Consider the following 11,939-nt stretch of genomic DNA (forward strand, 5'->3'; position numbering starts at 1 on the left):
GACCATATTAACAGCAAACAAAATAGATTTTTAAGTGAAAAACTGTTACAAGAGACATGGAAGAGCACTATTATTATTATTATTATTATTATTATTATTATTATTATTATTTTTGAGACGGAGTCTCGCTCTGTCGCCCAGGCTAGAGTGCAGTGGCCGGATCTCAGCTCACTGCAAGCTCCGCCTCCCGGGTTTACGCCATTCTCCTGCCTCAGCCTCCCAAGTAGCTGGGACTACAGGCGCCCGCCACCTCGTCTGGCTAGTTTTTTGTATTTTTTAGTAGAGACGGGGTTTCACCGGGTTAGCCAGGATGGTCTCGATCTCCTGACCTCGTGATTCGCCCGTCTCGGCCTCCCAAAGTGCTGGGATTACAGGCGTGAGCCACCGCGCCCGGCCGGAAGAGCATTATTTGTAAAAAGAAAAATTGCCCAACTCATCAAGAAGATGTAACAATTATGAACGTATCTGCATTAAACAACAGAGCCCCAAAATATCTAAACACTGAAAAACACTGAAGGAAAAAATAGACAATTCTACAGTAATAACTAGAGACTTTGAAACACCAAATTAAATAATGAGTGAAATCTCTAGATAGAAGATCAATAAAAATTAAGACTTATACAACATTATAAAACAAGTAGTCCTAGCATATATAGAACCCTCTGCTGAACAACAGGAGGATATATGTTCTCAAGTGCACATAGGAATTTTTTCAGAATAGTCCATATGTTAGAACACAAAACAAGTTTCAGTTAATTTTAAAAGATTGATACCTGTGATAGTTAATATTAAATGTCAACTTGATTGGATTGAAGGATGTCTAGATAGCTAGTAAAGTGTTGTTTCTGGGTGTGTCTGTGAGGGTGTTGCCAGAAGAGACTGACATTTGAGTCAGTGGACTGAGAGATGAAGACCCACCCTCAGTGTTGGTGGACACCATCCAAACAGCTGCCAGCAGAATAAAGCAGTGGAAGAAAGTGGGATAAGCTGGCTTGCTGAGTTTTCTGGCTTTCATCTTTCTAGTGTGCTAGATGCTTCCTTCTGTTTCTCCTGTCCTTGGACGTTAGACTCCAGATTCTTTGGCATTTGTACTCTTGGACTTACATCAGTGGTTTTCCAGGGGATCTCAGGTCTTGACCGCAGGCTGAAGGTTGTACTGTTGGTTTCCCTACCTTTGAGGCTCTTAGACTTGGACTGAGCCACTACTGGCATCTTTCTTCCCCAGCTTGCAGATGGTCTGTTGCATGACTTCACCTTATGATCATGTAAGCCAATTATCCCTAATAAATTCCCATATATATATATATATATATATATATATATATATATATATCTCCCATTAGTTCAATCTCTCTGACTAAAACTAAGTCAGGGAGAACCCTGACTAATACAATAACATACAAGTATCATCTGTGACCACAATGGAATGAAACTAGAAGAAAATAACAAAAACTGTAAAATTCAAAATATGTAAAAATTAAACCACACACACTTACACAACCAGTGAATCAAATAAGAAATTACTAGAGAATTAGAAAACAGTTTGAGAGGATTGAAAATGAAAATACAACATTCCAAAACTTATGGTATGCATCAAAGGCATTGCTAAGAGGAAAATTTATAGGATTAAATACCCATATCATAAAACAATAAAAATTTTAAATCAGTAACCTACCTTTACCCTTAAAAGAAATAGAAAAAGAAGAGAAAACTAAACAGAATACTAGCAAAAGAAATGAAATAATGAAGATTAGAACAGGTTTTTTTAAAAAAAGAATGATAATAGAGAAACAATAGAGAAAAAAAAAAGTTAGTCCTTTGGATAGATTGATAAAACTAGCAAATCTTTGGAGAGCTAGACAAAGAAGAAAAGAGATAAGACACCAAAACCGAAAAAAAAAAAGTTAGTCCTTTGGATAGATTGACAAAACTAGCAAATCTTTAGAGAGCCAGACAAAGAAGAAAAGAGATAAGACACCCAAACTAAAATCAGAAATGAAAGTGGGGACATTAATAACAGCCTTGGGGCAGGGCCAACATGGCCAACTAGAAGCAAAAGTGATCAGAAACTCCCATTGAAAAGAACCATGACAGCATGCGAATCCTGCACTGGCAACCGAAGTATCCAGGTTCTGTCATCAAAACTGACTAGGTGGCTGTTGTGACCCATGGAGAGCAAGGAAGAGCAGTGTGGTGAGGTGGCCCACCTGAGATCCACACGAAGCAGGGGAGCCCCCATCCCCTAGCCAAGGGAGGTGGTCAGTGAGCATGCTACTCAGCCTGGGAAGTCGTGATTTTTCCAGGGAACTGTGCAACTCACGGATAGGAAGATCCCACTCGTGAACCCATGCTTCCGGGGCCTAGAGTTCCAACCACAAAGTCACACAGACTCTACACAGCCTCTCACCTAAAATCTACTTAAGGGTGCCTAATTCCTCGGGGGAGGGACGACAAGCACCACAGCTGCAGCTGCCTGCTGTCTAAGTCTTTGAGCTTCTTGGGGGAGGGGCAGCAGCCAGCACTGGGACTGATAGCTGCCTAACACGCTACACTTTCAGGGTGAGGGAAGGGCAACAGCCATCTCTATAACTCTGGGCCATGCTTTTCCTCTGCTGGAGCCAGGGAAACAGAACGGCTAGGTCACAAGAGATATCCCCCACAGCCCAACACGCCGGCTGTGGCAGAATGCGGCCAGAGTGCATCTTCAGGTCTAACCTTGACCCACCCCTCCCAGCACTTGGGACCTCCCTGCAAAATCTCCAACTCCAGCCAAGACCTTAGGTACAGAACGCTGATCTTCCTGGGCCTGAATCCATAGAGGGAAGGGTGGCCACAGTCTCCATGGACCAGCAGACAGTCTTTTCTCTTGCTATTTCTGAGGAATCCAGGCAGCCCAGATGAGTGGGTTTTTCCCCCAGCAAAGCACACCACCTCCATCAAGAGACATAGTGCTTCATAAAACAGGTCTTGCTCCCTGTGCCACCCAACTAGGTGAAACCTTCCAACAAGGGTTGTCAGACACCCTATACAAAAGAGTTCCTACTGGCATCAGCTTGATGCCTCTTGAGATCAGAGATCCCAGAGAAAGGACTAGGCACCCATCTTTGCTGTTCTGCAGTCTCCATGAATGACATCTCCAGGAGCGGGAGTGATCCAGATGAATAGGGCCTGAAGTGAACCCCCAGGAAACTGCAACTGCCCTACAGAAGAGGGACCTATAGAAAGAAAAACAAACAGACAGCAACAACAACAGAATCAACAACAGAAAAAGTCCACACACAAACCACATCCAAGGGTCAGCAGCCTCAAATATTGAAACTTGACAAACTCATGAAGTTGAGGAAGAATCAACAAAAAAACGCTGAAAACACTTCACCTCCAAACGATAATAATCCCTTTCCAGCATTAGACAAAGGATAAGATGGATGAATTGACAGAAGTAGGTTTGAGAATGTGGGTAATAACAAATTCTGCTGAGCTAAAAGAGCATGTTCTAACCTAATGCAAATAAGCAAGGAGCCTTGATAAAAGGTTACTGGAACTGCTAACCAGAATATCCAGTTTAGAAAAGGATGGAAAAGGATGTAAATGACCTGATGGAGCTGAAAAACACAGAACGAGAACTCCATGAAGTATACACAAGTATCAATAGCCAAATCAATCAAGTGGAAGAAAAGATATCAGAGTTTGAAGACCTTGAAGACCATCTTGCTGAAATAAGGCATCCAGACAAGATTAGAGCAAAAAGAATACAAAGGAACAAACAAAACTTCTGAGAAATGTGGGACTGTGTAAAAAGACTGAACTTATGATTGATTGGAGTATCTGAAAGAGATGGGGAGAATGGAACCACGTTGGAAAACACAATTCAAGATATTATCCAGGAGAACTTCCCCAACCTAGCAAGACACAACATCCAAATTCAGGAAATAGAGAGAACATCATTAAGATACTCCACAGGAAGATCAGCCTCAAGACACATAATCATAAGAATCTCCGAGGTTGAAATGCAGAAGAAACTGTTAAGGGCAGCCAGAGAGAAAGGCCAGGTCACTTACAAAAGGAAGCCCATCAGACTAACAGTGGATCTCCCAGCAGAAACCCTACAAACCAGAAGAAAGTGGGGGCCAATATTCAACATTCTGAAATAAAATAATTTTTAACCCAGAATTTCATAGCCAGCCAAACTAAGCTTCATAAGTGAAGGAGAAGTAAAATTCTTTCAGACATGTAAATGCTGAAGGATTTCACCACCACCAGGCCTGCCTTGCAAGAGCTCCTGAAGGAAGAACTAAATATGGAAAGGAAAAAACGATACCAGCCCCTGCAAAAACACACTGAAATACAAGGACCAATGACACTGTGAAGAACCTGCATTAACTAGTGTACAAAATAACCAGACAGCATCATGATGACAGAATCAAATTCACACACAAGGATATTAACCTTCAATGTAAATGGGCTAAATGCCCCAGTTAAAAGACACAGACTGGCAAGTTGGATAAACAGTCAGGACCCACTGTTGTGCTGTATTCAGGAGACCCATCTTATGTGCAAAGACACACATAGGCTGAAAATAAAGGAATAGAGGAAAATTTACCAAGCAAATGGAAAACAAAAAAGTGGGGGTTGCAACGCTAGTCTCTGACAAAACAGACTTTAAACCAGCAAAGATCAAAAAAGACAAAGAAGGGCATTACATAATGGTAAAGGGATCAATTTAACAAGAAGATCTAACTATCCTAAATATATATGCACCCAATACAGGAGTACTCAGATTTATAAAATAAATTCTTAGAGAAATACACAAGGACTTAGACTCCTACACATAACAGTGGGATATTTAACACCCTCCTGTCAATATTAGACAGATCAATGAGACAGAAAATTAACAAGAATTGTCAGGACGTGAACTCGGCTCTGGATCAAGTGGTCCTAATAGACATCTACAACACTCTCCTAAAACAAAACAACAGAATATATATTCTTCTCAGTGCCTCATGGCACTTATACTAAAATTGACCACATAATTGGAAGTAAAACACTCCTCAGCAAATGCAAAACAAGTAAAATCATAACAAACAGAATCTCAGACCACAGTGCAATCAAATTAGAACTCAGGATTAAGAAAGTTACTCAAAACTACACAACTACATGGAAATTGAACAACCTGCTCCTGAATGACTCCTGCGCAAATAATAAAATCAAGGCATAAATCAAGAAGTTCTTTGAAACCAAAGAGAACAAAGAAACGACATACCAGAATTCCTGGGACACAGCTAAAGCAGTGTTAAGAGGGAAATTTATAGTACTAAGTGACCACATCAGAAAGCTAGAAAAATCTCAACCCGAGACCTTAACATCACAATTAAAAGAACCAGAGAAGCAGGGCAAACAAATCCAAAAGCTGGCAGAAGACAAGAAATAACTAAGATCAGAGCAGAACTGAAGGAGATAGAAACATGAAAAACCCTTCAAAAATCAATGAATCTAGGAGCTGGGTTTTTGAAAAAATTAACAAAGTAGATAGACCACTAGCCAGACTAATAAAGAAGAAAAAAGGGAAGAATCAAATAGACACAATAAAAAATGATAAAGGGGATATCCCCACTGACCCCACAGAAATACAAACTACCATCAGAGAATACCATAAACACCTGTCCACAAATAAATTAGAAAATCTAGAAGAAATGGATAAATTGCTGGACACATACACTCTCCCAAAACTAAACCAGGAAGAAGCTGAATCCCTGAATAGACCAATAGCAAGTTCTGAAATTGAGGCAGTAGCCTACCAACCAAAAAAAGCCCAGGACCAGACAGATTCACAGCCGAATTCTACCAGAGGTACAGAAAGGATCTAGTTCAATTTCTTCTGAAACTATTCCAAACAACCAAAAAGGAGGGACTCTTCCCTATCTCATTTTATGAAGCAAGCATCATCCTGATACCAAAACTTGGCAGGGATACAACAACAACAACAAAACTTCATGCCAACATCCCTGATGAACATCAATGAGAAAATCCTCAATAAAATACTGGTAAATCGAATCCACCAGCACATCAAAAATTTGTCCACCATGATCAAGTCAGTTTCATCCCTGGGATGCAAGGCTGGCTTAACAGAAACAAATCAATAAACATAATCTGCCATATGAACAGAACCAATGACAAAAACTGCAGGATTATCTCAATAGATGCAGAAAAGGCCTTCAATATAATTCAACACCCCTTTATGTTAAAAACTCTAAATAAACTAAATATTGATGGAACATATCTCAACATAAGAGCTATTTATGGCAAATCCACAGCCAATATCATACTGAAAGGGCAAAAGTTGGAAGCATTCCCTTTGAAAACCAACAAAAGACAAAGAAATCCTCTCTCACCACTCCTATTCAACATAGTATTGGAAGTTCTGGCCAGAGCAATCAAGCAAGAGAAAGAAATAAAGGGTATTCAAATAGGAAGACAGGAAGTCAAATTGTCTCTGTTTGTAGATGACATCATTCTATATTTAGAAAACCAAATCTTCTCTGCCCCCAAACTCCTTAAGCTTATAAGCAACTTCAGCAAAGTCTCAAGATACAAAATCAATGTGCAAAAATCACAAGCATTCCTATACACCAAAAATAGACAACCAGAGAGCCAAATCATGAATGAACTCCCATTCACAATAGCTGCAAAGACAATAAAATACCTAGAAATACAGCTAACAAGGGATGTGAAAGACCTCTTTAAGGAGAACTACAAACCCCTGCTCAAGGAAATAAAAGAGGATACAAACAAATGGAAAAATATTCCATGTTCATGGATAGGAAGAATCAATATCATAAAAATGGCCATACTGCCTAAAGTAATTTAGAGATTTAATGCCATTCCCATCAAACTATAACTGATATTCTTCACAGAATTAGAGAAAGCTACTTTAAATTTTATATGGAATCAAAAAAGAGCCCATACACCCAAGACAATCCTAAGCAAAGATAACAAAGCTGAAGGCATGCTTCCTGACTTCAAACTATACTACAAGCCTACAGTAACCAAAACAGCATGGTACTGGTACCAAAACAGACAGATAGACCAATGAAACAGAATGGAGACCTAAGAAGGAACAGCACACATCTATGACCATCTGATCTTCGATAAACCTGACAAAAACAAGCAATGGGGAAAAGATTTCCTACTTAATAAATGGTACCAGGAAAACTGACTAGCCATATGCAGAATACTGAAACTGACCCCTTCCTTACAACTTATACAAAAAAATAACTCAAGATGGATTAAAGGGTTAAATGTAAAACCCAAATCCATAAAAACCCTAGAAGAAAACCTAAGAAATACCATTCAGGACACAGGCATGTACAAAGATTTCCTGACAAAAATGCCAAAAACAATTGCAACAAAAACCAAATTTGACAAATGAAATCTAATTAAACTAAAGGCTTCTACACAACAAAAGAAACTCATCAGAGTGAACAGACAACTATAGAATGGGAGAAAATTTTTGCAATCTTCCCATCTGACAAGGTTTAATATCCAGAATCTATAGGAAACTTAAACAAATTTACAAGAAAAAAAAAAACAGCCCAATCAAACAGTGGGGAAAGGACATAAACAGACACTTCTCAAAAGAAGACATTTATGTGGCCAAAACAAACCTAAGAAACAAAGCTCAACATCACTGATCATTAGAGAAATGCAAATCAAAATCACAATGTGATACCATCTCATGCCAGTCAGAATGTTGATTATTAAAATGTCAATAAAAAATAGATGCTGGTGAGGCTGTGGATAAATAGGAATGCTTTTACACAGTTTGTGGGTATGTAAATTAACAACCATTGTGGAAGACAGTGTGGTGATTCCTCAAGGATCTAGAACCAGAAATACTTTTTGACCCAACAATTCCGTTAAAGGGTACATACCTAAAGGAGTATAAATCATTCTACTATCAAGACACATGCATTGGCCGGGCGCGGTGGCTCAAGCCTGTAATCCCAGCACTTTGGGAGGCCGAGATGGGTGGATCACGAGGTCAGGAGATCGAGACCATCCTGGCTAACATGGTGAAAACCCGTCTCTACTAAAAAAAATACAAAAAACTAGCCGGGCGTGGTGGCGGGCGCCTGTAGTCCTGGCTACTTGGGAGGCTGAGGCAGGAGAATGGCGTAAACGCGGGAGGCGGAGCTCACAGTGAGCTGAGATCCGGCCACTGCACTCCAGCCTGGGTGGCAGAGCAAGACTCCATCTCAAAAAAAAAAAAAAAGACACATGCACATGTATGTTTATTGCAGGCCGCTATTTACAATAGCAAAGACATGGAACCAAGCCCACCAATGATAGGACTGAATAAATAAAATGTGGTACATATACACCATGGAATACTATTCAGCCATAAAAAGTAATGAGATCATGTTCTTTGCAGGGACGTGGATGAAGCTGGAAGCCATTATCCTCAGAAAAGTAACACAGGAACAGAAAACCAAACACTACGTGTTCTCACTCATAAGTGGGAGGTAAACAATGAGAACACATGGACACAGGGAGCAGAACAACACACACCTGAGCCAGTCAGGGAGTGGAGAGTGATGGGAGGGAGAGCATTAGGACAAATAGTTAATGCATGTGGGGCTTGAAACCTAGAGGACAAGTTGATAGGTTCGGTAAACCACCCTGGCACATGTATACCTATGTAGCAAACCTACACATTCTGTACTTGTATCCCAGAACTTAAAGTAAAATTAAAAACAAACAAAAAACCAAATAAATAAATAAATAAATAAATAAATAAATAAATAAATATTGATTGTGGAATATGGCTTGAATACAGGTTCCATTACTGATTAGCCGCATGTCTCATTTTTTTTAAAAAGCTGTTGAAATGGACTACATAACCAGTTTTAGCTTTTTGAAATCAAGTCTAACTTAAATATTTATTCTAAGTCTTGCCTGAATTTTGATAATAAGGACATCATAAGACAGGGTCCTCCTCTTTGTGAGTCAGTATTTTATCCCAGGCACCTAGCACATGCCTTGCTTGGAGTCGGTGCTCAGCAAAACTCTGTGGAACAAACAAAAGAATGAATAAATAAATAAATGAAGGTTTGTCTGCAGCTTACAAAACAAAGAAAAGAAAGAAAGAAAAAAAAAGAAAAGAAAAATTAGCCATCAGAGGCATGTTAAAGATGTGTTTACTCCAAACTCTCGAACTTGATGGAAAGCTTAAATAAAATTGAAAAGGGCACACTTTTCTGTTTAAGAGATTCAATGGTTAATTCTGTGTCTGTGTATGCAACCTAAGAGCATCTCGTGTCCAGTGCCAACAATCCCCAAAAGATAGGTAAAATAATATAAAATTGATGCTTATAGAAGTTCCTGTTTAGGTGCAGAATATATTTCTGAGAAATACCTCGTCTCTGGTAACGTCAGAAAAATTTTAAGTCAGTGGAATAAGTCCTGCTTTTCTGGTCTAATCCATGTATTCTTGCACTCTCAATTAAGTAAGAATATTGTCTTGAGTTTCGCCACAGTAGAAATGGCAATGCAACACACACACACACACACACACACACACACAGAAGTAAAAGTCAGTTTCAGAAGGAATTACGAACTGAGAAATCAAGAAAAGTTACAAAGGGAGAAAAAATATTGTACATCAATACTAATAAACATATTTTAACATAAGCTTTTGTAAAATACATATTTAAAAAAAACTTACAGAAATAAAAATAATTATAAGAAAATATTATGAACAGTTGTACACCAGCAAATCAGATAATATAGACCAAATAAGCAAATTCCCAGGAACATAGTCATTACCAAAATTGATTAAAAAAGAAATAAAAAATCTGAACAAAATTATAACACAGAATGAGATTGAATCAGTAATAAAAAATGTCCCAATGAAGAAAAGTCCAGGCCCAGATTACTTCATTGGTGAGTTTCATTAAACATTTAATGAAAAATTAACATCAATTTTTCTGAGACTTTTCAAAAAATTTAAGAGAAGAAAACACTTTCTAAATTATTTTGTAAGGTCTACATTACTCTGATACCAGTCAGAAAAGACATTGCAAGAGAAGAAATTCACAGAGCTATATTCTTTCGGAACATACATACAAAAATCTCTTAAAAAAATGAGGAAAACAAATCCAACAGCATATTAAAAGGATTGTAGAGAGTGGCAGAGATGGATACCAGAGGACTTGGATCTCACCTAAAGGGCAGTATTCCAGCTACTGAACTTGCAGCAAGAGGATCTCTTGCAAGTCATAATCTTCTGACAATTTTGTGTGTGTGTATGAAAAATGAACTTTTACCTAGTCACCCTCTTGAATTTTCGGAAGAGAATTTCCAGCTTAACCAAGATAAAATGAATATTTCCCCACTGACAAACATTCAGTGGTTATTTGCTCCACTAAAATTATAAATCGAAATTTAAGGCAGTGCAGCAGATTTGATGTCTTCCATTTCTTTTGCGCTCAAACCTTTCATTGGATATTTTGAGGGGTAATGAAGAGACTACCAGATTTGAAGCTATTCTTATCTGTCACAAAGTGAAGTAATGGGAGAATGACACTTGGTGGAATATAAACTCAATTTACTATAATACAATATGCTATTCATGGAAATAGAGGGGCTGCATCTTGTTTATAGTCACTTCTGTACTATAATTTGATGCACACAACATTGAAAGTACTGACACATGGGAATTTTTGCACAAGTAGCCTCAGTGGTCATTTGAAATTTTGGGAGTCTTTGGTTTATGGCCATGTGACAACTGAAGGCACTAAAGACAGATGATTTTAATGTTTCTAATTTATATTTAAAAATGGCCTTCTATGTCTTTAAAATTACTGCTCATAAATATTATAAAATAGCCCACATGTTGAAGATGAACCTGTTGTCTAAGTATTCCATAAATCTGAATAACCATTGTAAACATTTGAGTCTATAAACTTTATAGTAGCACCTTTCAAAATAAATATTTGTAATTGATTTCAGTGGCAAATTGAGTACAATATATTTATACATATTTATACATATTTCAGTATAGTCCATTAATACTATTAAGAATGAGATACTTACTGTATTGATGCTATTTTAGAATTGTAGCTATTCTCTTTCAATTTGAAAAGTACAAGTTCAGAGGTTTTGGGTTTCGTCTTGTGTTTAAAGTGAAAAATTAAATAAAGCAACCAGCAAATGTAGGTTAAAAAAAAAGGGTTGTATACCATAACCAAATGAGATTTGTCCCAAGAATACAAAAATGGTTCAACCTAAAAAAAAAAATCAATCAACAGAATGCAACACGTAAAGAGCATTTAAAAACTCCACGTGAGCCTCTCAATTGAGGAAGAAAAGGCATTTTACAAAATCCAACACACTTTCATGATAAGGAAACTCAGAAAACTAGGGGTAGAAGGAAATGTCCACAACATGATAAAGGGTATATAGGAAAAACTCACAGGACATAACACACTTAATACTGAAAGACTGAAATATTTTCCCCTAAGATCAGGTACAAGACTAGAATGTTCAAATTATCACTGCTATCCAACATCATATTAAAAGTCATAACCAGGGAAATATATAAGAGAAAGAAATTTTAAAAATCCAAATTATAAGAGAAGGAAAACTATATTCACAGATGACATGATCCTATAAATAGGAAATACCAAAGAATCCTCAAAAAAAAAATCTACTGGGCTTAATAAATTAATTCAGCAAAGTTGCAGATCGGCAATGAACAATAAAAAGAAAAAAAAACTAAAAACACAATTTCATTGAAATAACATACAAATAATAAAATATCTAGGAATAAGTTTAACCAAAAAGGTGAAAATCTTGTCAATGGAAAACTATAAAATATTTCTGAAAGAATACCTAAATAAATAGAAAGACATTAATGTTCATGGATTGAGAAATTTAACATT

General features: G+C 37.6%; 1 pseudogene; it reads left to right on the forward strand.

The window, feature by feature from the left end:
• Positions 1-8,478: 8,478 nt before the first annotated feature.
• LOC110742184 lies at positions 8,479-11,666 on the forward strand (annotated as a pseudogene).
• Positions 11,667-11,939: the final 273 nt, after the last annotated feature.

The sequence above is a fragment of the Papio anubis genome, chromosome X, assembly GCF_008728515.1.
Source record: "Papio anubis isolate 15944 chromosome X, Panubis1.0, whole genome shotgun sequence".
Lineage (NCBI taxonomy): Eukaryota > Metazoa > Chordata > Mammalia > Primates > Cercopithecidae > Papio > Papio anubis.